Source organism: Ambystoma mexicanum, unplaced genomic scaffold (assembly GCF_040938575.1).
Source record: "Ambystoma mexicanum isolate Mex_15411 unplaced genomic scaffold, UKY_AmexF1_1 Mex_scaf133, whole genome shotgun sequence".
NCBI lineage: Eukaryota > Metazoa > Chordata > Amphibia > Caudata > Ambystomatidae > Ambystoma > Ambystoma mexicanum.
The window spans coordinates 220085-242681 of record NW_027182362.1 but is presented as its reverse complement, the minus strand read 5'-3'; the positions used below and the strand labels follow the sequence as shown (position 1 = coordinate 242681).

The 22597-nt window shown below is 47.4% G+C and overlaps 10 non-coding genes across 10 annotated transcripts; all 10 read right to left on the bottom strand.

The window, feature by feature from the left end:
* Positions 1-5854: 5854 nt before the first annotated feature.
* Positions 5855-5927, bottom strand: TRNAV-UAC (transfer RNA valine (anticodon UAC)). The gene has a single exon. It is a non-coding gene; the product is annotated as a tRNA-Val (tRNA).
* Positions 5928-6341: 414 nt separating this feature from the next.
* On the bottom strand, positions 6342-6413 carry TRNAP-CGG (transfer RNA proline (anticodon CGG)). Its single transcript has one exon. It is a non-coding gene; the product is annotated as a tRNA-Pro (tRNA).
* A 2731-nt stretch (positions 6414-9144) lies between these two features.
* TRNAV-UAC (transfer RNA valine (anticodon UAC)) lies at positions 9145-9217 on the bottom strand. Its single transcript has one exon. It is a non-coding gene; the product is annotated as a tRNA-Val (tRNA).
* A 414-nt stretch (positions 9218-9631) lies between these two features.
* On the bottom strand, positions 9632-9703 carry TRNAP-CGG (transfer RNA proline (anticodon CGG)). The gene has a single exon. It is a non-coding gene; the product is annotated as a tRNA-Pro (tRNA).
* A 2731-nt stretch (positions 9704-12434) lies between these two features.
* On the bottom strand, positions 12435-12507 carry TRNAV-UAC (transfer RNA valine (anticodon UAC)). The gene has a single exon. It is a non-coding gene; the product is annotated as a tRNA-Val (tRNA).
* Positions 12508-12921: 414 nt separating this feature from the next.
* TRNAP-CGG (transfer RNA proline (anticodon CGG)) lies at positions 12922-12993 on the bottom strand. The gene has a single exon. It is a non-coding gene; the product is annotated as a tRNA-Pro (tRNA).
* A 2732-nt stretch (positions 12994-15725) lies between these two features.
* TRNAV-UAC (transfer RNA valine (anticodon UAC)) lies at positions 15726-15798 on the bottom strand. The gene has a single exon. It is a non-coding gene; the product is annotated as a tRNA-Val (tRNA).
* A 3199-nt stretch (positions 15799-18997) lies between these two features.
* TRNAV-UAC (transfer RNA valine (anticodon UAC)) lies at positions 18998-19070 on the bottom strand. Its single transcript has one exon. It is a non-coding gene; the product is annotated as a tRNA-Val (tRNA).
* Positions 19071-19485: 415 nt separating this feature from the next.
* On the bottom strand, positions 19486-19557 carry TRNAP-CGG (transfer RNA proline (anticodon CGG)). Its single transcript has one exon. It is a non-coding gene; the product is annotated as a tRNA-Pro (tRNA).
* Positions 19558-22309: 2752 nt separating this feature from the next.
* TRNAV-UAC (transfer RNA valine (anticodon UAC)) lies at positions 22310-22382 on the bottom strand. Its single transcript has one exon. It is a non-coding gene; the product is annotated as a tRNA-Val (tRNA).
* Between the last annotated feature and the right edge of the window lie 215 nt (positions 22383-22597).

Here is a 22597-nt window from a genome sequence, read left to right as displayed (position 1 = left end):
GAGGATTGTAGCACAAGAGTATCTCTTCCTAACGTTTGCTCCTAAAGCCCGTCCTCGTCCCTAAATGATGCAAAGGCTGAGCGTCTTCACAGGTCTACTCCTCATCCCGAAGGTTGGTGGACCATTGACATCAGGGTGAAAGGTGCTTGCGATACACTGTTCCTTCCTTCCTTCCTTCCTTCCTTCCTTCCTTCCTTCCTTCCTTCCTTCCTTCCTTCCTTCCTTCCTTCCTTCCTTCCTTCCTTCCTTCCTTCCTTCCTTCCTTCCTTCCTTCCTTCCTTCCTTCCTTCCTTCCTTCCTTCCTTCCTTCCTTCCTTCCTTCCTTCCTTCCTCTTATGCTGTTTATGTAATAAGAGGGGACGATACACAGAAGAGAGAGAGTGGCCCAACACACTAGACTAGCAGTCTTCTGATCAATCTGCAGCTGGCAAGGTGGGGGAGAGACTTTATTTTGCACCTGCTGGGATATGCATTGGCAGAAGCTCTGAGGGCTGGGCCTTTCCTTTTGCCTGTAAAAACAAAAAGCAGCCCTCCTCCCTCCAGCCCTGAGAGCATGGGCGTGACACTGGCAAAAGCAGCATCTCCCCTTTGGTAAAGATGACCATTGCACAGCTGCTCACTCAGAGCTCGATCGTGCTCGATCAGGCGAGATATATTTAGGTCACCAGCAAAGTCTGTTCTCTTTTCTTGCGTAGGGTGAGCATTCACAGAGCCCAGCTTCGTTGACAAGAGTGCAAAAGGTGTATACTAAAAGCTTTCTGCTTTACTTGAGCGCCATGGCCGTTATTATATTTTGGCTGCTCCAAGCAATCTCTGTCCAGCCTATGCAAATTTCCAGCTCAAATTTTCCCAGCACTCAAAAAGTCCCTCCTCCCGCCAGCTATGCTTTCAGGAAGTTCAGCAGAAGCAGTCCAACTTCTGTTCCCAGTTCAGAGGAAAAGCTTTCTCGGGCCAGAGAAAGCCAGGGAATCACTGTACCGGCAAGTGCATTTCTTACAACTGGTAATCCCTCAGAACACAGAAATGAAGAAGCTGTATATGAAAATGTGATATTTCTTTGGTACACTAACCTATGTAACTAATATGCACCATTTCAGAGGACGGAGCGGACCCAACTGTGATCCCAGAGACCCAAATACCCAGCAGTAGGGAAAAGAAATCCTCTCTGTGCTCTGCAACATTACATACACAAAATGAAGGCGCGTGCATTTTATTATTGGCCCCATATACACAATACATGTGAGGATGCTTGCCTTCCCAGTGTATTTCTCAAGCTCTTGAGAGCATATGCTATTTCCATGGGAACGCAAATAAGTTCATACTTTACATTTGTGTGTGACAAAAGGGGAAAAAAACGATTTTGTGTAAAATGCCAGCAGAGAGTGTTTCTGCCCGGTCTCGAACGTGCTAACCACTACACTACAGAAACAACTGCTTGCATCCCTTTGTAGGGACTGGGAGAACAGGTGCAAAGGGCAGTGCAAGTGGACCTGCTTAAAGACTAATCAAATGCCTTGCGCCTGAAGCTCACACAATCCAGCCTAAAACATACGTCCTATCAAGCATGCGCACATATACAAGTATGCCTGTTGAGGGTCTATGCAGCGTACAGAGGGAAGGACATATTTCCACTTTGAGATCGGACGGCCAAAACTCACAAGCAAATCAAGGAATGTTACTGAGAGCTAACAGAGAACACAAAGTGCTTGTCGCAAGGACATGGCAGGCAAAGAGGTTCAGGAAGTGAATTGTTCATCGACTACTGCTTACCGAGAAAGCCAGAGAGTCTGTCCAATGAAAATAACATTGGAAAAAAAAAAAAGGAGCTCAAGTTACCCACCTTGATCGGGCTCCTCCGGACCTCTCGCACCCAAAGCGAGAATCATACCCCTTGACCAACGAGCCACGGTCCTGTGATCATCTGACGGAATTGTACTCAGCGTTTCCACCCCCCTTAGGCTTCGAGGCCAAGAATGCCTATTCCTGAAGTTTGTTCCTGCCGCTGAAAGCCTTGTCGGTGTATGAGCCAAATGAATGCCCCAGTCGGCATGCTCTGACTGTCTTCATAGCTCTTCTTCTCGTCCTGAAGGTGTTGGCACATTGACATCAGGATCAATGAAGCTGGTGGCACACCCTCCCTTCCATTCGCCCGTGAAGGGTACGTATAAAAGAGCTGTTGATGCACAGAAGAAGAAATCTAGCACAACACCAACGCGGTCTGCTGATCAATTGAAAGTGGACAAAGTGAGCGAGTGAGAGCCTTCATTTTGCACCGGATCTGCATTGGCAGAAGCTCTGAGGGCTAGGAATTTTCTTTTGCCCTTGAAAAAAAGAAAAATCCAATATCACATCTGCCTGGGTGCATGAACATTGCTCAGGGAAAAGCAGCGCCACCCTTCTGTAAGAAATAGCATTGCACAACTGCTCCCTCAGCTTTCCATCCAACTATACATAAGCACGCACATATGCAGGCATGCAATTTTAATTCATCACATATTCGGAGCAAATGTGAGTGCGCTCGTCTACTCAGAATTTATTTCAAAGCGTGTCAGAGGAACTGCTTCTTCCGTTGCAACTGCAAATAAGTTCATGGCTTGAGCTTCGAGATGGTGGAACATGAAAAGTGTAAAATGCCACCCTCTGCTGTTTCTGCCCGGTCTCGAACCAGGGACCTTTCGAAGGCGAACGTGATAACCACTACACTACAGAAACTGCTGCATGCTATGCCCTCTGGCGGTTGAGAGAATAGGGTCAAGTAACAGTGCAATTGTCTCTGTTTGAACACTTATCAAATGCCTCACGCCCAAAGCTTTACAAATGCAGCTCATCACACACACGGCGTTACAAGCATGAACACTCAGACAAGTGTGCCAGCTGAGAGGCCGTGCAGTCTGAAGATGTAAGGGCCTCTTTAGGCATTGGTATGGGACAGCCATGAATTAACAAACAAATCCAGAAAGGTGACTGAGAGCTACTTGGGACTCCTTAATGCATGGCGCAATGAGGCGGTCCGCAAAGAGGCTTAGGAAGCCCAATGTTCATCGACCATTGTCCATCCATCAGTCCAGAGTCTATAGAATTGAAAAACACATGTGTAAAAAAGTATCGGGCCAGGCACCAATCAATGGGCTCTCTCGCACCCGAAGCGAGAATCATACCCCTAGACCAACGAGCCTACACTTGCAGAGTAGTCTAGACAATATGTAGGGATTTGACTTGGCAGTTGTACCTCTTGAGGATTGTAGCACAAGAGTATCTCTTCCTAACGTTTGCTCCTAAAGCCCGTCCTCGTCCCTAAATGATGCAAAGGCTGAGCGTCTTCACAGGTCTACTCCTCATCCCGAAGGTTGGTGGACCATTGACATCAGGGTGAAAGGTGCTTGCGATACACTGTTCCTTCCTTCCTTCCTTCCTTCCTTCCTTCCTTCCTTCCTTCCTTCCTTCCTTCCTTCCTTCCTTCCTTCCTTCCTTCCTTCCTTCCTTCCTTCCTTCCTTCCTTCCTTCCTTCCTTCCTTCCTTCCTTCCTTCCTTCCTTCCTTCCTCTTATGCTGTTTATGTAATAAGAGGGGACGATACACAGAAGAGAGAGAGTGGCCCAACACACTAGACTAGCAGTCTTCTGATCAATCTGCAGCTGGCAAGGTGGGGGAGAGACTTTATTTTGCACCTGCTGGGATATGCATTGGCAGAAGCTCTGAGGGCTGGGCCTTTCCTTTTGCCTGTAAAAACAAAAAGCAGCCCTCCTCCCTCCAGCCCTGAGAGCATGGGCGTGACACTGGCAAAAGCAGCATCTCCCCTTTGGTAAAGATGACCATTGCACAGCTGCTCACTCAGAGCTCGATCGTGCTCGATCAGGCGAGATATATTTAGGTCACCAGCAAAGTCTGTTCTCTTTTCTTGCGTAGGGTGAGCATTCACAGAGCCCAGCTTCGTTGACAAGAGTGCAAAAGGTGTATACTAAAAGCTTTCTGCTTTACTTGAGCGCCATGGCCGTTATTATATTTTGGCTGCTCCAAGCAATCTCTGTCCAGCCTATGCAAATTTCCAGCTCAAATTTTCCCAGCACTCAAAAAGTCCCTCCTCCCGCCAGCTATGCTTTCAGGAAGTTCAGCAGAAGCAGTCCAACTTCTGTTCCCAGTTCAGAGGAAAAGCTTTCTCGGGCCAGAGAAAGCCAGGGAATCACTGTACCGGCAAGTGCATTTCTTACAACTGGTAATCCCTCAGAACACAGAAATGAAGAAGCTGTATATGAAAATGTGATATTTCTTTGGTACACTAACCTATGTAACTAATATGCACCATTTCAGAGGACGGAGCGGACCCAACTGTGATCCCAGAGACCCAAATACCCAGCAGTAGGGAAAAGAAATCCTCTCTGTGCTCTGCAACATTACATACACAAAATGAAGGCGCGTGCATTTTATTATTGGCCCCATATACACAATACATGTGAGGATGCTTGCCTTCCCAGTGTATTTCTCAAGCTCTTGAGAGCATATGCTATTTCCATGGGAACGCAAATAAGTTCATACTTTACATTTGTGTGTGACAAAAGGGGAAAAAAACGATTTTGTGTAAAATGCCAGCAGAGAGTGTTTCTGCCCGGTCTCGAACGTGCTAACCACTACACTACAGAAACAACTGCTTGCATCCCTTTGTAGGGACTGGGAGAACAGGTGCAAAGGGCAGTGCAAGTGGACCTGCTTAAAGACTAATCAAATGCCTTGCGCCTGAAGCTCACACAATCCAGCCTAAAACATACGTCCTATCAAGCATGCGCACATATACAAGTATGCCTGTTGAGGGTCTATGCAGCGTACAGAGGGAAGGACATATTTCCACTTTGAGATCGGACGGCCAAAACTCACAAGCAAATCAAGGAATGTTACTGAGAGCTAACAGAGAACACAAAGTGCTTGTCGCAAGGACATGGCAGGCAAAGAGGTTCAGGAAGTGAATTGTTCATCGACTACTGCTTACCGAGAAAGCCAGAGAGTCTGTCCAATGAAAATAACATTGGAAAAAAAAAAAAGGAGCTCAAGTTACCCACCTTGATCGGGCTCCTCCGGACCTCTCGCACCCAAAGCGAGAATCATACCCCTTGACCAACGAGCCACGGTCCTGTGATCATCTGACGGAATTGTACTCAGCGTTTCCACCCCCCTTAGGCTTCGAGGCCAAGAATGCCTATTCCTGAAGTTTGTTCCTGCCGCTGAAAGCCTTGTCGGTGTATGAGCCAAATGAATGCCCCAGTCGGCACGCTCTGACTGTCTTCATAGCTCTTCTTCTCGTCCTGAAGGTGTTGGCACATTGACATCAGGATCAATGAAGCTGGTGGCACACCCTCCCTTCCATTCGCCCGTGAAGGGTACGTATAAAAGAGCTGTTGATGCACAGAAGAAGAAATCTAGCACAACACCAACGCGGTCTGCTGATCAATTGAAAGTGGACAAAGTGAGCGAGTGAGAGCCTTCATTTTGCACCGGATCTGCATTGGCAGAAGCTCTGAGGGCTAGGAATTTTCTTTTGCCCTTGAAAAAAAGAAAAATCCAATATCACATCTGCCTGGGTGCATGAACATTGCTCAGGGAAAAGCAGCGCCACCCTTCTGTAAGAAATAGCATTGCACAACTGCTCCCTCAGCTTTCCATCCAACTATACATAAGCACGCACATATGCAGGCATGCAATTTTAATTCATCACATATTCGGAGCAAATGTGAGTGCGCTCGTCTACTCAGAATTTATTTCAAAGCGTGTCAGAGGAACTGCTTCTTCCGTTGCAACTGCAAATAAGTTCATGGCTTGAGCTTCGAGATGGTGGAACATGAAAAGTGTAAAATGCCACCCTCTGCTGTTTCTGCCCGGTCTCGAACCAGGGACCTTTCGCGTGTAAGGCGAACGTGATAACCACTACACTACAGAAACTGCTGCATGCTATGCCCTCTGGCGGTTGAGAGAATAGGGTCAAGTAACAGTGCAATTGTCTCTGTTTGAACACTTATCAAATGCCTCACGCCCAAAGCTTTACAAATGCAGCTCATCACACACACGGCGTTACAAGCATGAACACTCAGACAAGTGTGCCAGCTGAGAGGCCGTGCAGTCTGAAGATGTAAGGGCCTCTTTAGGCATTGGTATGGGACAGCCATGAATTAACAAACAAATCCAGAAAGGTGACTGAGAGCTACTTGGGACTCCTTAATGCATGGCGCAATGAGGCGGTCCGCAAAGAGGCTTAGGAAGCCCAATGTTCATCGACCATTGTCCATCCATCAGTCCAGAGTCTATAGAATTGAAAAACACATGTGTAAAAAAGTATCGGGCCAGGCACCAATCAATGGGCTCGTCCGGGATTTGAACCCGGGACCTCTCGCACCCGAAGCGAGAATCATACCCCTAAACCAACGAGCCTACACTTGCAGAGTAGTCTAGACAATATGTAGGGATTTGACTTGGCAGTTGTACCTCTTGAGGATTGTAGCACAAGAGTATCTCTTCCTAACGTTTGCTCCTAAAGCCCGTCCTCGTCCCTAAATGATGCAAAGGCTGAGCGTCTTCACAGGTCTACTCCTCATCCCGAAGGTTGGTGGACCATTGACATCAGGGTGAAAGGTGCTTGCGATACACTGTTCCTTCCTTCCTTCCTTCCTTCCTTCCTTCCTTCCTTCCTTCCTTCCTTCCTTCCTTCCTTCCTTCCTTCCTTCCTTCCTTCCTTCCTTCCTTCCTTCCTTCCTTCCTTCCTTCCTTCCTTCCTTCCTTCCTTCCTTCCTTCCTTCCTTCCTTCCTTCCTTCCTTCCTTCCTTCCTTCCTTCCTTCCTTCCTTCCTTCCTCTTATGCTGTTTATGTAATAAGAGGGGACGATACACAGAAGAGAGAGAGTGGCCCAACACACTAGACTAGCAGTCTTCTGATCAATCTGCAGCTGGCAAGGTGGGGGAGAGACTTTATTTTGCACCTGCTGGGATATGCATTGGCAGAAGCTCTGAGGGCTGGGCCTTTCCTTTTGCCTGTAAAAACAAAAAGCAGCCCTCCTCCCTCCAGCCCTGAGAGCATGGGCGTGACACTGGCAAAAGCAGCATCTCCCCTTTGGTAAAGATGACCATTGCACAGCTGCTCACTCAGAGCTCGATCGTGCTCGATCAGGCGAGATATATTTAGGTCACCAGCAAAGTCTGTTCTCTTTTCTTGCGTAGGGTGAGCATTCACAGAGCCCAGCTTCGTTGACAAGAGTGCAAAAGGTGTATACTAAAAGCTTTCTGCTTTACTTGAGCGCCATGGCCGTTATTATATTTTGGCTGCTCCAAGCAATCTCTGTCCAGCCTATGCAAATTTCCAGCTCAAATTTTCCCAGCACTCAAAAAGTCCCTCCTCCCGCCAGCTATGCTTTCAGGAAGTTCAGCAGAAGCAGTCCAACTTCTGTTCCCAGTTCAGAGGAAAAGCTTTCTCGGGCCAGAGAAAGCCAGGGAATCACTGTACCGGCAAGTGCATTTCTTACAACTGGTAATCCCTCAGAACACAGAAATGAAGAAGCTGTATATGAAAATGTGATATTTCTTTGGTACACTAACCTATGTAACTAATATGCACCATTTCAGAGGACGGAGCGGACCCAACTGTGATCCCAGAGACCCAAATACCCAGCAGTAGGGAAAAGAAATCCTCTCTGTGCTCTGCAACATTACATACACAAAATGAAGGCGCGTGCATTTTATTATTGGCCCCATATACACAATACATGTGAGGATGCTTGCCTTCCCAGTGTATTTCTCAAGCTCTTGAGAGCATATGCTATTTCCATGGGAACGCAAATAAGTTCATACTTTACATTTGTGTGTGACAAAAGGGGAAAAAAACGATTTTGTGTAAAATGCCAGCAGAGAGTGTTTCTGCCCGGTCTCGAACGTGCTAACCACTACACTACAGAAACAACTGCTTGCATCCCTTTGTAGGGACTGGGAGAACAGGTGCAAAGGGCTTTGCAAGTGGACCTGCTTAAAGACTAATCAAATGCCTTGCGCCTGAAGCTCACACAATCCAGCCTAAAACATACGTCCTATCAAGCATGCGCACATATACAAGTATGCCTGTTGAGGGTCTATGCAGCGTACAGAGGGAAGGACATATTTCCACTTTGAGATCGGACGGCCAAAACTCACAAGCAAATCAAGGAATGTTACTGAGAGCTAACAGAGAACACAAAGTGCTTGTCGCAAGGACATGGCAGGCAAAGAGGTTCAGGAAGTGAATTGTTCATCGACTACTGCTTACCGAGAAAGCCAGAGAGTCTGTCCAATGAAAATAACATTGGAAAAAAAAAAAAGGAGCTCAAGTTACCCACCTTGATCGGGCTCCTCCGGACCTCTCGCACCCAAAGCGAGAATCATACCCCTAGACCAACGAGCCACGGTCCTGTGATCATCTGACGGAATTGTACTCAGCATTTCCACCCCCCTTAGGCTTCGAGGCCAAGAATGCCTATTCCTGAAGTTTGTTCCTGCCGCTGAAAGCCTTGTCGGTGTATGAGCCAAATGAATGCCCCAGTCGGCACGCTCTGACTGTCTTCATAGCTCTTCTTCTCGTCCTGAAGGTGTTGGCACATTGACATCAGGATCAATGAAGCTGGTGGCACACCCTCCCTTCCATGCGCCCGTGAAGGGTACGTATAAAAGAGCTGTTGATGCACAGAAGAAGAAATCTAGCACAACACCAACGCGGTCTGCTGATCAATTGAAAGTGGACAAAGTGAGCGAGTGAGAGCCTTCATTTTGCACCGGATCTGCATTGGCAGAAGCTCTGAGGGCTAGGAATTTTCTTTTGCCCTTGAAAAAAAGAAAAATCCAATATCACATCTGCCTGGGTGCATGAACATTGCTCAGGGAAAAGCAGCGCCACCCTTCTGTAAGAAATAGCATTGCACAACTGCTCCCTCAGCTTTCCATCCAACTATACATAAGCACGCACATATGCAGGCATGCAATTTTAATTCATCACATATTCGGAGCAAATGTGAGTGCGCTCGTCTACTCAGAATTTATTTCAAAGCGTGTCAGAGGAACTGCTTCTTCCGTTGCAACTGCAAATAAGTTCATGGCTTGAGCTTCGAGATGGTGGAACATGAAAAGTGTAAAATGCCACCCTCTGCTGTTTCTGCCCGGTCTCGAACCAGGGACCTTTCGCGTGTAAGGCGAACGTGATAACCACTACACTACAGAAACTGCTGCATGCTATGCCCTCTGGCGGTTGAGAGAATAGGGTCAAGTAACAGTGCAATTGTCTCTGTTTGAACACTTATCAAATGCCTCACGCCCAAAGCTTTACAAATGCAGCTCATCACACACACGGCGTTACAAGCATGAACACTCAGACAAGTGTGCCAGCTGAGAGGCCGTGCAGTCTGAAGATGTAAGGGCCTCTTTAGGCATTGGTATGGGACAGCCATGAATTAACAAACAAATCCAGAAAGGTGACTGAGAGCTACTTGGGACTCCTTAATGCATGGCGCAATGAGGCGGTCCGCAAAGAGGCTTAGGAAGCCCAATGTTCATCGACCATTGTCCATCCATCAGTCCAGAGTCTATAGAATTGAAAAACACATGTGTAAAAAAGTATCGGGCCAGGCACCAATCAATGGGCTCGTCCGGGATTTGAACCCGGGACCTCTCGCACCCGAAGCGAGAATCATACCCCTAGACCAACGAGCCTACACTTGCAGAGTAGTCTAGACAATATGTAGGGATTTGACTTGGCAGTTGTACCTCTTGAGGATTGTAGCACAAGAGTATCTCTTCCTAACGTTTGCTCCTAAAGCCCGTCCTCGTCCCTAAATGATGCAAAGGCTGAGCGTCTTCACAGGTCTACTCCTCATCCCGAAGGTTGGTGGACCATTGACATCAGGGTGAAAGGTGCTTGCGATACACTGTTCCTTCCTTCCTTCCTTCCTTCCTTCCTTCCTTCCTTCCTTCCTTCCTTCCTTCCTTCCTTCCTTCCTTCCTTCCTTCCTTCCTTCCTTCCTTCCTTCCTTCCTTCCTTCCTTCCTTCCTTCCTTCCTTCCTTCCTTCCTTCCTTCCTTCCTTCCTTCCTTCCTTCCTTCCTTCCTTCCTTCCTTCCTTCCTTCCTTCCTCTTATGCTGTTTATGTAATAAGAGGGGACGATACACAGAAGAGAGAGAGTGGCCCAACACACTAGACTAGCAGTCTTCTGATCAATCTGCAGCTGGCAAGGTGGGGGAGAGACTTTATTTTGCACCTGCTGGGATATGCATTGGCAGAAGCTCTGAGGGCTGGGCCTTTCCTTTTGCCTGTAAAAACAAAAAGCAGCCCTCCTCCCTCCAGCCCTGAGAGCATGGGCGTGACACTGGCAAAAGCAGCATCTCCCCTTTGGTAAAGATGACCATTGCACAGCTGCTCACTCAGAGCTCGATCGTGCTCGATCAGGCGAGATATATTTAGGTCACCAGCAAAGTCTGTTCTCTTTTCTTGCGTAGGGTGAGCATTCACAGAGCCCAGCTTCGTTGACAAGAGTGCAAAAGGTGTATACTAAAAGCTTTCTGCTTTACTTGAGCGCCATGGCCGTTATTATATTTTGGCTGCTCCAAGCAATCTCTGTCCAGCCTATGCAAATTTCCAGCTCAAATTTTCCCAGCACTCAAAAAGTCCCTCCTCCCGCCAGCTATGCTTTCAGGAAGTTCAGCAGAAGCAGTCCAACTTCTGTTCCCAGTTCAGAGGAAAAGCTTTCTCGGGCCAGAGAAAGCCAGGGAATCACTGTACCGGCAAGTGCATTTCTTACAACTGGTAATCCCTCAGAACACAGAAATGAAGAAGCTGTATATGAAAATGTGATATTTCTTTGGTACACTAACCTATGTAACTAATATGCACCATTTCAGAGGACGGAGCGGACCCAACTGTGATCCCAGAGACCCAAATACCCAGCAGTAGGGAAAAGAAATCCTCTCTGTGCTCTGCAACATTACATACACAAAATGAAGGCGCGTGCATTTTATTATTGGCCCCATATACACAATACATGTGAGGATGCTTGCCTTCCCAGTGTATTTCTCAAGCTCTTGAGAGCATATGCTATTTCCATGGGAACGCAAATAAGTTCATACTTTACATTTGTGTGTGACAAAAGGGGAAAAAAACGATTTTGTGTAAAATGCCAGCAGAGAGTGTTTCTGCCCGGTCTCGAACGTGCTAACCACTACACTACAGAAACAACTGCTTGCATCCCTTTGTAGGGACTGGGAGAACAGGTGCAAAGGGCTTTGCAAGTGGACCTGCTTAAAGACTAATCAAATGCCTTGCGCCTGAAGCTCACACAATCCAGCCTAAAACATACGTCCTATCAAGCATGCGCACATATACAAGTATGCCTGTTGAGGGTCTATGCAGCGTACAGAGGGAAGGACATATTTCCACTTTGAGATCGGACGGCCAAAACTCACAAGCAAATCAAGGAATGTTACTGAGAGCTAACAGAGAACACAAAGTGCTTGTCGCAAGGACATGGCAGGCAAAGAGGTTCAGGAAGTGAATTGTTCATCGACTACTGCTTACCGAGAAAGCCAGAGAGTCTGTCCAATGAAAATAACATTGGAAAAAAAAAAAAGGAGCTCAAGTTACCCACCTTGATCGGGCTCCTCCGGACCTCTCGCACCCAAAGCGAGAATCATACCCCTAGACCAACGAGCCACGGTCCTGTGATCATCTGACGGAATTGTACTCAGCGTTTCCACCCCCCTTAGGCTTCGAGGCCAAGAATGCCTATTCCTGAAGTTTGTTCCTGCCGCTGAAAGCCTTGTCGGTGTATGAGCCAAATGAATGCCCCAGTCGGCACGCTCTGACTGTCTTCATAGCTCTTCTTCTCGTCCTGAAGGTGTTGGCACATTGACATCAGGATCAATGAAGCTGGTGGCACACCCTCCCTTCCATTCGCCCGTGAAGGGTACGTATAAAAGAGCTGTTGATGCACAGAAGAAGAAATCTAGCACAACACCAACGCGGTCTGCTGATCAATTGAAAGTGGACAAAGTGAGCGAGTGAGAGCCTTCATTTTGCACCGGATCTGCATTGGCAGAAGCTCTGAGGGCTAGGAATTTTCTTTTGCCCTTGAAAAAAAGAAAAATCCAATATCACATCTGCCTGGGTGCATGAACATTGCTCAGGGAAAAGCAGCGCCACCCTTCTGTAAGAAATAGCATTGCACAACTGCTCCCTCAGCTTTCCATCCAACTATACATAAGCACGCACATATGCAGGCATGCAATTTTAATTCATCACATATTCGGAGCAAATGTGAGTGCGCTCGTCTACTCAGAATTTATTTCAAAGCGTGTCAGAGGAACTGCTTCTTCCGTTGCAACTGCAAATAAGTTCATGGCTTGAGCTTCGAGATGGTGGAACATGAAAAGTGTAAAATGCCACCCTCTGCTGTTTCTGCCCGGTCTCGAACCAGGGACCTTTCGCGTGTAAGGCGAACGTGATAACCACTACACTACAGAAACTGCTGCATGCTATGCCCTCTGGCGGTTGAGAGAATAGGGTCAAGTAACAGTGCAATTGTCTCTGTTTGAACACTTATCAAATGCCTCACGCCCAAAGCTTTACAAATGCAGCTCATCACACACACGGCGTTACAAGCATGAACACTCAGACAAGTGTGCCAGCTGAGAGGCCGTGCAGTCTGAAGATGTAAGGGCCTCTTTAGGCATTGGTATGGGACAGCCATGAATTAACAAACAAATCCAGAAAGGTGACTGAGAGCTACTTGGGACTCCTTAATGCATGGCGCAATGAGGCGGTCCGCAAAGAGGCTTAGGAAGCCCAATGTTCATCGACCATTGTCCATCCATCAGTCCAGAGTCTATAGAATTGAAAAACACATGTGTAAAAAAGTATCGGGCCAGGCACCAATCAATGGGCTCGTCCGGGATTTGAACCCGGGACCTCTCGCACCCGAAGCGAGAATCATACCCCTAGACCAACGAGCCTACACTTGCAGAGTAGTCTAGACAATATGTAGGGATTTGACTTGGCAGTTGTACCTCTTGAGGATTGTAGCACAAGAGTATCTCTTCCTAACGTTTGCTCCTAAAGCCCGTCCTCGTCCCTAAATGATGCAAAGGCTGAGCGTCTTCACAGGTCTACTCCTCATCCCGAAGGTTGGTGGACCATTGACATCAGGGTGAAAGGTGCTTGCGATACACTGTTCCTTCCTTCCTTCCTTCCTTCCTTCCTTCCTTCCTTCCTTCCTTCCTTCCTTCCTTCCTTCCTTCCTTCCTTCCTTCCTTCCTTCCTTCCTTCCTTCCTTCCTTCCTTCCTTCCTTCCTTCCTTCCTTCCTTCCTTCCTTCCTTCCTTCCTTCCTTCCTTCCTTCCTTCCTTCCTTCCTTCCTTCCTTCCTTCCTTCCTCTTATGCTGTTTATGTAATAAGAGGGGACGATACACAGAAGAGAGAGAGTGGCCCAACACACTAGACTAGCAGTCTTCTGATCAATCTGCAGCTGGCAAGGTGGGGGAGAGACTTTATTTTGCACCTGCTGGGATATGCATTGGCAGAAGCTCTGAGGGCTGGGCCTTTCCTTTTGCCTGTAAAAACAAAAAGCAGCCCTCCTCCCTCCAGCCCTGAGAGCATGGGCGTGACACTGGCAAAAGCAGCATCTCCCCTTTGGTAAAGATGACCATTGCACAGCTGCTCACTCAGAGCTCGATCGTGCTCGATCAGGCGAGATATATTTAGGTCACCAGCAAAGTCTGTTCTCTTTTCTTGCGTAGGGTGAGCATTCACAGAGCCCAGCTTCGTTGACAAGAGTGCAAAAGGTGTATACTAAAAGCTTTCTGCTTTACTTGAGCGCCATGGCCGTTATTATATTTTGGCTGCTCCAAGCAATCTCTGTCCAGCCTATGCAAATTTCCAGCTCAAATTTTCCCAGCACTCAAAAAGTCCCTCCTCCCGCCAGCTATGCTTTCAGGAAGTTCAGCAGAAGCAGTCCAACTTCTGTTCCCAGTTCAGAGGAAAAGCTTTCTCGGGCCAGAGAAAGCCAGGGAATCACTGTACCGGCAAGTGCATTTCTTACAACTGGTAATCCCTCAGAACACAGAAATGAAGAAGCTGTATATGAAAATGTGATATTTCTTTGGTACACTAACCTATGTAACTAATATGCACCATTTCAGAGGACGGAGCGGACCCAACTGTGATCCCAGAGACCCAAATACCCAGCAGTAGGGAAAAGAAATCCTCTCTGTGCTCTGCAACATTACATACACAAAATGAAGGCGCGTGCATTTTATTATTGGCCCCATATACACAATACATGTGAGGATGCTTGCCTTCCCAGTGTATTTCTCAAGCTCTTGAGAGCATATGCTATTTCCATGGGAACGCAAATAAGTTCATACTTTACATTTGTGTGTGACAAAAGGGGAAAAAAACGATTTTGTGTAAAATGCCAGCAGAGAGTGTTTCTGCCCGGTCTCGAACGTGCTAACCACTACACTACAGAAACAACTGCTTGCATCCCTTTGTAGGGACTGGGAGAACAGGTGCAAAGGGCAGTGCAAGTGGACCTGCTTAAAGACTAATCAAATGCCTTGCGCCTGAAGCTCACACAATCCAGCCTAAAACATACGTCCTATCAAGCATGCGCACATATACAAGTATGCCTGTTGAGGGTCTATGCAGCGTACAGAGGGAAGGACATATTTCCACTTTGAGATCGGACGGCCAAAACTCACAAGCAAATCAAGGAATGTTACTGAGAGCTAACAGAGAACACAAAGTGCTTGTCGCAAGGACATGGCAGGCAAAGAGGTTCAGGAAGTGAATTGTTCATCGACTACTGCTTACCGAGAAAGCCAGAGAGTCTGTCCAATGAAAATAACATTGGAAAAAAAAAAAAAGGAGCTCAAGTTACCCACCTTGATCGGGCTCCTCCGGACCTCTCGCACCCAAAGCGAGAATCATACCCCTTGACCAACGAGCCACGGTCCTGTGATCATCTGACGGAATTGTACTCAGCGTTTCCACCCCCCTTAGGCTTCGAGGCCAAGAATGCCTATTCCTGAAGTTTGTTCCTGCCGCTGAAAGCCTTGTCGGTGTATGAGCCAAATGAATGCCCCAGTCGGCATGCTCTGACTGTCTTCATAGCTCTTCTTCTCGTCCTGAAGGTGTTGGCACATTGACATCAGGATCAATGAAGCTGGTGGCACACCCTCCCTTCCATTCGCCCGTGAAGGGTACGTATAAAAGAGCTGTTGATGCACAGAAGAAGAAATCTAGCACAACACCAACGCGGTCTGCTGATCAATTGAAAGTGGACAAAGTGAGCGAGTGAGAGCCTTCATTTTGCACCGGATCTGCATTGGCAGAAGCTCTGAGGGCTAGGAATTTTCTTTTGCCCTTGAAAAAAAGAAAAATCCAATATCACATCTGCCTGGGTGCATGAACATTGCTCAGGGAAAAGCAGCGCCACCCTTCTGTAAGAAATAGCATTGCACAACTGCTCCCTCAGCTTTCCATCCAACTATACATAAGCACGCACATATGCAGGCATGCAATTTTAATTCATCACATATTCGGAGCAAATGTGAGTGCGCTCGTCTACTCAGAATTTATTTCAAAGCGTGTCAGAGGAACTGCTTCTTCCGTTGCAACTGCAAATAAGTTCATGGCTTGAGCTTCGAGATGGTGGAACATGAAAAGTGTAAAATGCCACCCTCTGCTGTTTCTGCCCGGTCTCGAACCAGGGACCTTTCGCGTGTAAGGCGAACGTGATAACCACTACACTACAGAAACTGCTGCATGCTATGCCCTCTGGCGGTTGAGAGAATAGGGTCAAGTAACAGTGCAATTGTCTCTGTTTGAACACTTATCAAATGCCTCACGCCCAAAGCTTTACAAATGCAGCTCATCACACACACGGCGTTACAAGCATGAACACTCAGACAAGTGTGCCAGCTGAGAGGCCGTGCAGTCTGAAGATGTAAGGGCCTCTTTAGGCATTGGTATGGGACAGCCATGAATTAACAAACAAATCCAGAAAGGTGACTGAGAGCTACTTGGGACTCCTTAATGCATGGCGCAATGAGGCGGTCCGCAAAGAGGCTTAGGAAGCCCAATGTTCATCGACCATTGTCCATCCATCAGTCCAGAGTCTATAGAATTGAAAAACACATGTGTAAAAAAGTATCGGGCCAGGCACCAATCAATGGGCTCTCTCGCACCCGAAGCGAGAATCATACCCCTAGACCAACGAGCCTACACTTGCAGAGTAGTCTAGACAATATGTAGGGATTTGACTTGGCAGTTGTACCTCTTGAGGATTGTAGCACAAGAGTATCTCTTCCTAACGTTTGCTCCTAAAGCCCGTCCTCGTCCCTAAATGATGCAAAGGCTGAGCGTCTTCACAGGTCTACTCCTCATCCCGAAGGTTGGTGGACCATTGACATCAGGGTGAAAGGTGCTTGCGATACACTGTTCCTTCCTTCCTTCCTTCCTTCCTTCCTTCCTTCCTTCCTTCCTTCCTTCCTTCCTTCCTTCCTTCCTTCCTTCCTTCCTTCCTTCCTTCCTTCCTTCCTTCCTTCCTTCCTTCCTTCCTTCCTTCCTTCCTTCCTTCCTTCCTTCCTTCCTTCCTTCCTTCCTTCCTTCCTTCCTTCCTTCCTTCCTTCCTTCCTTCCTTCCTCTTATGCTGTTTATGTAATAAGAGGGGACGATACACAGAAGAGAGAGAGTGGCCCAACACACTAGACTAGCAGTCTTCTGATCAATCTGCAGCTGGCAAGGTGGGGGAGAGACTTTATTTTGCACCTGCTGGGATATGCATTGGCAGAAGCTCTGAGGGCTGGGCCTTTCCTTTTGCCTGTAAAAACAAAAAGCAGCCCTCCTCCCTCCAGCCCTGAGAGCATGGGCGTGACACTGGCAAAAGCAGCATCTCCCCTTTGGTAAAGATGACCATTGCACAGCTGCTCACTCAGAGCTCGATCGTGCTCGATCAGGCGAGATATATTTAGGTCACCAGCAAAGTCTGTTCTCTTTTCTTGCGTAGGGTGAGCATTCACAGAGCCCAGCTTCGTTGACAAGAGTGCAAAAGGTGTATACTAAAAGCTTTCTGCTTTACTTGAGCGCCATGGCCGTTATTATATTTTGGCTGCTCCAAGCAATCTCTGTCCAGCCTATGCAAATTTCCAGCTCAAATTTTCCCAGCACTCAAAAAGTCCCTCCTCCCGCCAGCTATGCTTTCAGGAAGTTCAGCAGAAGCAGTCCAACTTCTGTTCCCAGTTCAGAGGAAAAGCTTTCTCGGGCCAGAGAAAGCCAGGGAATCACTGTACCGGCAAGTGCATTTCTTACAACTGGTAATCCCTCAGAACACAGAAATGAAGAAGCTGTATATGAAAATGTGATATTTCTTTGGTACACTAACCTATGTAACTAATATGCACCATTTCAGAGGACGGAGCGGACCCAACTGTGATCCCAGAGACCCAAATACCCAGCAGTAGGGAAAAGAAATCCTCTCTGTGCTCTGCAACATTACATACACAAAATGAAGGCGCGTGCATTTTATTATTGGCCCCATATACACAATACATGTGAGGATGCTTGCCTTCCCAGTGTATTTCTCAAGCTCTTGAGAGCATATGCTATTTCCATGGGAACGCAAATAAGTTCATACTTTACATTTGTGTGTGACAAAAGGGGAAAAAAACGATTTTGTGTAAAATGCCAGCAGAGAGTGTTTCTGCCCGGTCTCGAACGTGCTAACCACTACACTACAGAAACAACTGCTTGCATCCCTTTGTAGGGACTGGGAGAACAGGTGCAAAGGGCAGTGCAAGTGGACCTGCTTAAAGACTAATCAAATGCCTTGCGCCTGAAGCTCACACAATCCAGCCTAAAACATACGTCCTATCAAGCATGCGCACATATACAAGTATGCCTGTTGAGGGTCTATGCAGCGTACAGAGGGAAGGACATATTTCCACTTTGAGATCGGACGGCCAAAACTCACAAGCAAATCAAGGAATGTTACTGAGAGCTAACAGAGAACACAAAGTGCTTGTCGCAAGGACATGGCAGGCAAAGAGGTTCAGGAAGTGAATTGTTCATCGACTACTGCTTACCGAGAAAGCCAGAGAGTCTGTCCAATGAAAATAACATTGGAAAAAAAAAAAAGGAGCTCAAGTTACCCACCTTGATCGGGCTCCTCCGGACCTCTCGCACCCAAAGCGAGAATCATACCCCTTGACCAACGAGCCACGGTCCTGTGATCATCTGACGGAATTGTACTCAGCGTTTCCACCCCCCTTAGGCTTCGAGGCCAAGAATGCCTATTCCTGAAGTTTGTTCCTGCCGCTGAAAGCCTTGTCGGTGTATGAGCCAAATGAATGCCCCAGTCGGCACGCTCTGACTGTCTTCATAGCTCTTCTTCTCGTCCTGAAGGTGTTGGCACATTGACATCAGGATCAATGAAGCTGGTGGCACACCCTCCCTTCCATTCGCCCGTGAAGGGTACGTATAAAAGAGCTGTTGATGCACAGAAGAAGAAATCTAGCACAACACCAACGCGGTCTGCTGATCAATTGAAAGTGGACAAAGTGAGCGAGTGAGAGCCTTCATTTTGCACCGGATCTGCATTGGCAGAAGCTCTGAGGGCTAGGAATTTTTCTTTTGCCCTTGAAAAAAAGAAAAATCCAATATCACATCTGCCTGGGTGCATGAACATTGCTCAGGGAAAAGCAGCGCCACCCTTCTGTAAGAAATAGCATTGCACAACTGCTCCCTCAGCTTTCCATCCAACTATACATAAGCACGCACATATGCAGGCATGCAATTTTAATTCATCACATATTCGGAGCAAATGTGAGTGCGCTCGTCTACTCAGAATTTATTTCAAAGCGTGTCAGAGGAACTGCTTCTTCCGTTGCAACTGCAAATAAGTTCATGGCTTGAGCTTCGAGATGGTGGAACATGAAAAGTGTAAAATGCCACCCTCTGCTGTTTCTGCCCGGTCTCGAACCAGGGACCTTTCGCGTGTAAGGCGAACGTGATAACCACTACACTACAGAAACTGCTGCATGCTATGCCCTCTGGCGGTTGAGAGGAATAGGGTCAAGTAACAGTGCAATTGTCTCTGTTGAACACTTATCAAATGCCTCACGCCCAAAGCTTTACAAAATGCAGCTCATCACACACACGGCGTTACAAGCATGAACACTCAGACAAGTGTGCCAGCTGAGAGGCCGTGCAGTCTGAAGATGTAAGGGCCTCTTTAGGCATTGGTATGGGACAGCCATGAATTAACAAACAAATCCAGAAAGGTGACTGAGAGCTACTTGGGACTCCTTAATGCATGGCGCAATGAGGCGGTCCGCAAAGAGGCTTAGGAAGCCCAATGTTCATCGACCATTGTCCATCCATCAGTCCAGAGTCTATAGAATTGAAAAACACATGTGTAAAAAAGTATCGGGCCAGGCACCAATCAATGGGCTCGTCCGGGATTTGAACCCGGGACCTCTCGCACCCGAAGCGAGAATCATACCCCTAGACCAACGAGCCTACACTTGCAGAGTAGTCTAGACAATATGTAGGGATTTGACTTGGCAGTTGTACCTCTTGAGGATTGTAGCACAAGAGTATCTCTTCCTAACGTTTGCTCCTAAAGCCCGTCCTCGTCCCTAAATGATGCAAAGGCTGAGCGTCTTCACAGGTCTACTCCTCATCCCGAAGGTTGGTGGACCATTGACATCAGGGTGAAAGGTGCTTGCGATACACTGTTCCTTCCTTCCTTCCTTCCTTCCTTCCTTCCTTCCTTCCTTCCTTCCTTCCTTCCTTCCTTCCTTCCTTCCTTCCTTCCTTCCTTTCTTTCTTTCCTTCCTTCCTTCCTTCCTTCCTTCCTTCCTTCCTTCCTTCCTTCCTTCCTTCCTTCCTTCCTTCCTTCCTTCCTTCCTTCCTTCCTTCCTTCCTTCCTTCCTTCCTTCCTTCCTTCCTTCCTTCCTTATGCTGTTTATGTAATAAGAGGGGACGATACACAGAAGAGAGAGAGTGGCCCAACACACTAGACTAGCAGTCTTCTGATCAATCTGCAGCTGGCAAGGTGGGGGAGAGACTTTATTTTGCACCTGCTGGGATATGCATTGGCAGAAGCTCTGAGGGCTGGGCCTTTCCTTTTGCCTGTAAAAACAAAAAGCAGCCCTCCTCCCTCCAGCCCTGAGAGCATGGGCGTGACACTGGCAAAAGCAGCATCTCCCCTTGGTAAAGATGACCATTGCACAGCTGCTCACTCAGAGCTCGATCGTGCTCGATCAGGCGAGATATATTTAGGTCACCAGCAAAGTCTGTTCTCTTTTCTTGCGTAGGGTGAGCATTCACAGAGCCCAGCTTCGTTGACAAAGAGTGCAAAAGGTGTATACTAAAAGCTTTCTGCTTTACTTGAGCGCCATGGCCGTTATTATATTTTGGCTGCTCCAAGCAATCTCTGTCCAGCCTATGCAAATTTCCAGCTCAAATTTTCCCAGCACTCAAAAAGTCCCTCCTCCCGCCAGCTATGCTTTCAGGAAGTTCAGCAGAAGCAGTCCAACTTCTGTTCCCAGTTCAGAGGAAAAGCCTTTCTCGGGGCCAGAGAAAGCCAGGGAATCACTGTACCGGCAAGTGCATTTCTTACAACTGGTAATCCCTCAGAACACAGAAATGAAGAAGCTGTATATGAAAATGTGATATTTCTTTGGTACACTAACCTATGTAACTAATATGCACCATTTCAGAGGACGGAGCGGACCCAACTGTGATCCCAGAGACCCAAATACCCAGCAGTAGGGAAAAGAAATCCTCTCTGTGCTCTGCAACATTACATACACAAAATGAAGGCGCGTGCATTTTATTATTGGCCCCATATACACAATACATGTGAGGATGCTTGCCTTCCCAGTGTATTTCTCAAGCTCTTGAGAGCATATGCTATTTCCATGGGAACGCAAATAAGTTCATACTTTACATTTGTGTGTGACAAAAGGGGAAAAAAACGATTTTGTGTAAAATGCCAGCAGAGAGTGTTTCTGCCCGGTCTCGAACGTGCTAACCACTACACTACAGAAACAACTGCTTGCATCCCTTTGTAGGGACTGGGAGAACAGGTGCAAAGGGCAGTGCAAGTGGACCTGCTTAAAGACTAATCAAATGCCTTGCGCCTGAAGCTCACACAATCCAGCCTAAAACATACGTCCTATCAAGCATGCGCACATATACAAGTATGCCTGTTGAGGGTCTATGCAGCGTACAGAGGGAAGGACATATTTCCACTTTGAGATCGGACGGCCAAAACTCACAAGCAAATCAAGGAATGTTACTGAGAGCTAACAGAGAACACAAAGTGCTTGTCGCAAGGACATGGCAGGCAAAGAGGTTCAGGAAGTGAATTGTTCATCGACTACTGCTTACCGAGAAAGCCAGAGAGTCTGTCCAATGAAAATAACATTGGAAAAAAAAAAAAGGAGCTCAAGTTACCCACCTTGATCGGGCTCCTCCGGACCTCTCGCACCCAAAGCGAGAATCATACCCCTTGACCAACGAGCCACGGTCCTGTGATCATCTGACGGAATTGTACTCAGCGTTTCCACCCCCCTTAGGCTTCGAGGCCAAGAATGCCTATTCCTGAAGTTTGTTCCTGCCGCTGAAAGCCTTGTCGGTGTATGAGCCAAATGAATGCCCCAGTCGGCATGCTCTGACTGTCTTCATAGCTCTTCTTCTCGTCCTGAAGGTGTTGGCACATTGACATCAGGATCAATGAAGCTGGTGGCACACCCTCCCTTCCATTCGCCCGTGAAGGGTACGTATAAAAGAGCTGTTGATGCACAGAAGAAGAAATCTAGCACAACACCAACGCGGTCTGCTGATCAATTGAAAGTGGACAAAGTGAGCGAGTGAGAGCCTTCATTTTGCACCGGATCTGCATTGGCAGAAGCTCTGAGGGCTAGGAATTTTCTTTTGCCCTTGAAAAAAAGAAAAATCCAATATCACATCTGCCTGGGTGCATGAACATTGCTCAGGGAAAAGCAGCGCCACCCTTCTGTAAGAAATAGCATTGCACAACTGCTCCCTCAGCTTTCCATCCAACTATACATAAGCACGCACATATGCAGGCATGCAATTTTAATTCATCACATATTCGGAGCAAATGTGAGTGCGCTCGTCTACTCAGAATTTATTTCAAAGCGTGTCAGAGGAACTGCTTCTTCCGTTGCAACTGCAAATAAGTTCATGGCTTGAGCTTCGAGATGGTGGAACATGAAAAGTGTAAAATGCCACCCTCTGCTGTTTCTGCCCGGTCTCGAACCAGGGACCTTTCGCGTGTAAGGCGAACGTGATAACCACTACACTACAGAAACTGCTGCATGCTATGCCCTCTGGCGGTTGAGAGAATAGGGTCAAGTAACAGTGCAATTGTCTCTGTTTGAACACTTATCAAATGCCTCACGCCCAAAGCTTTACAAATGCAGCTCATCACACACACGGCGTTACAAGCATGAACACTCAGACAAGTGTGCCAGCTGAGAGGCCGTGCAGTCTGAAGATGTAAGGGCCTCTTTAGGCATTGGTATGG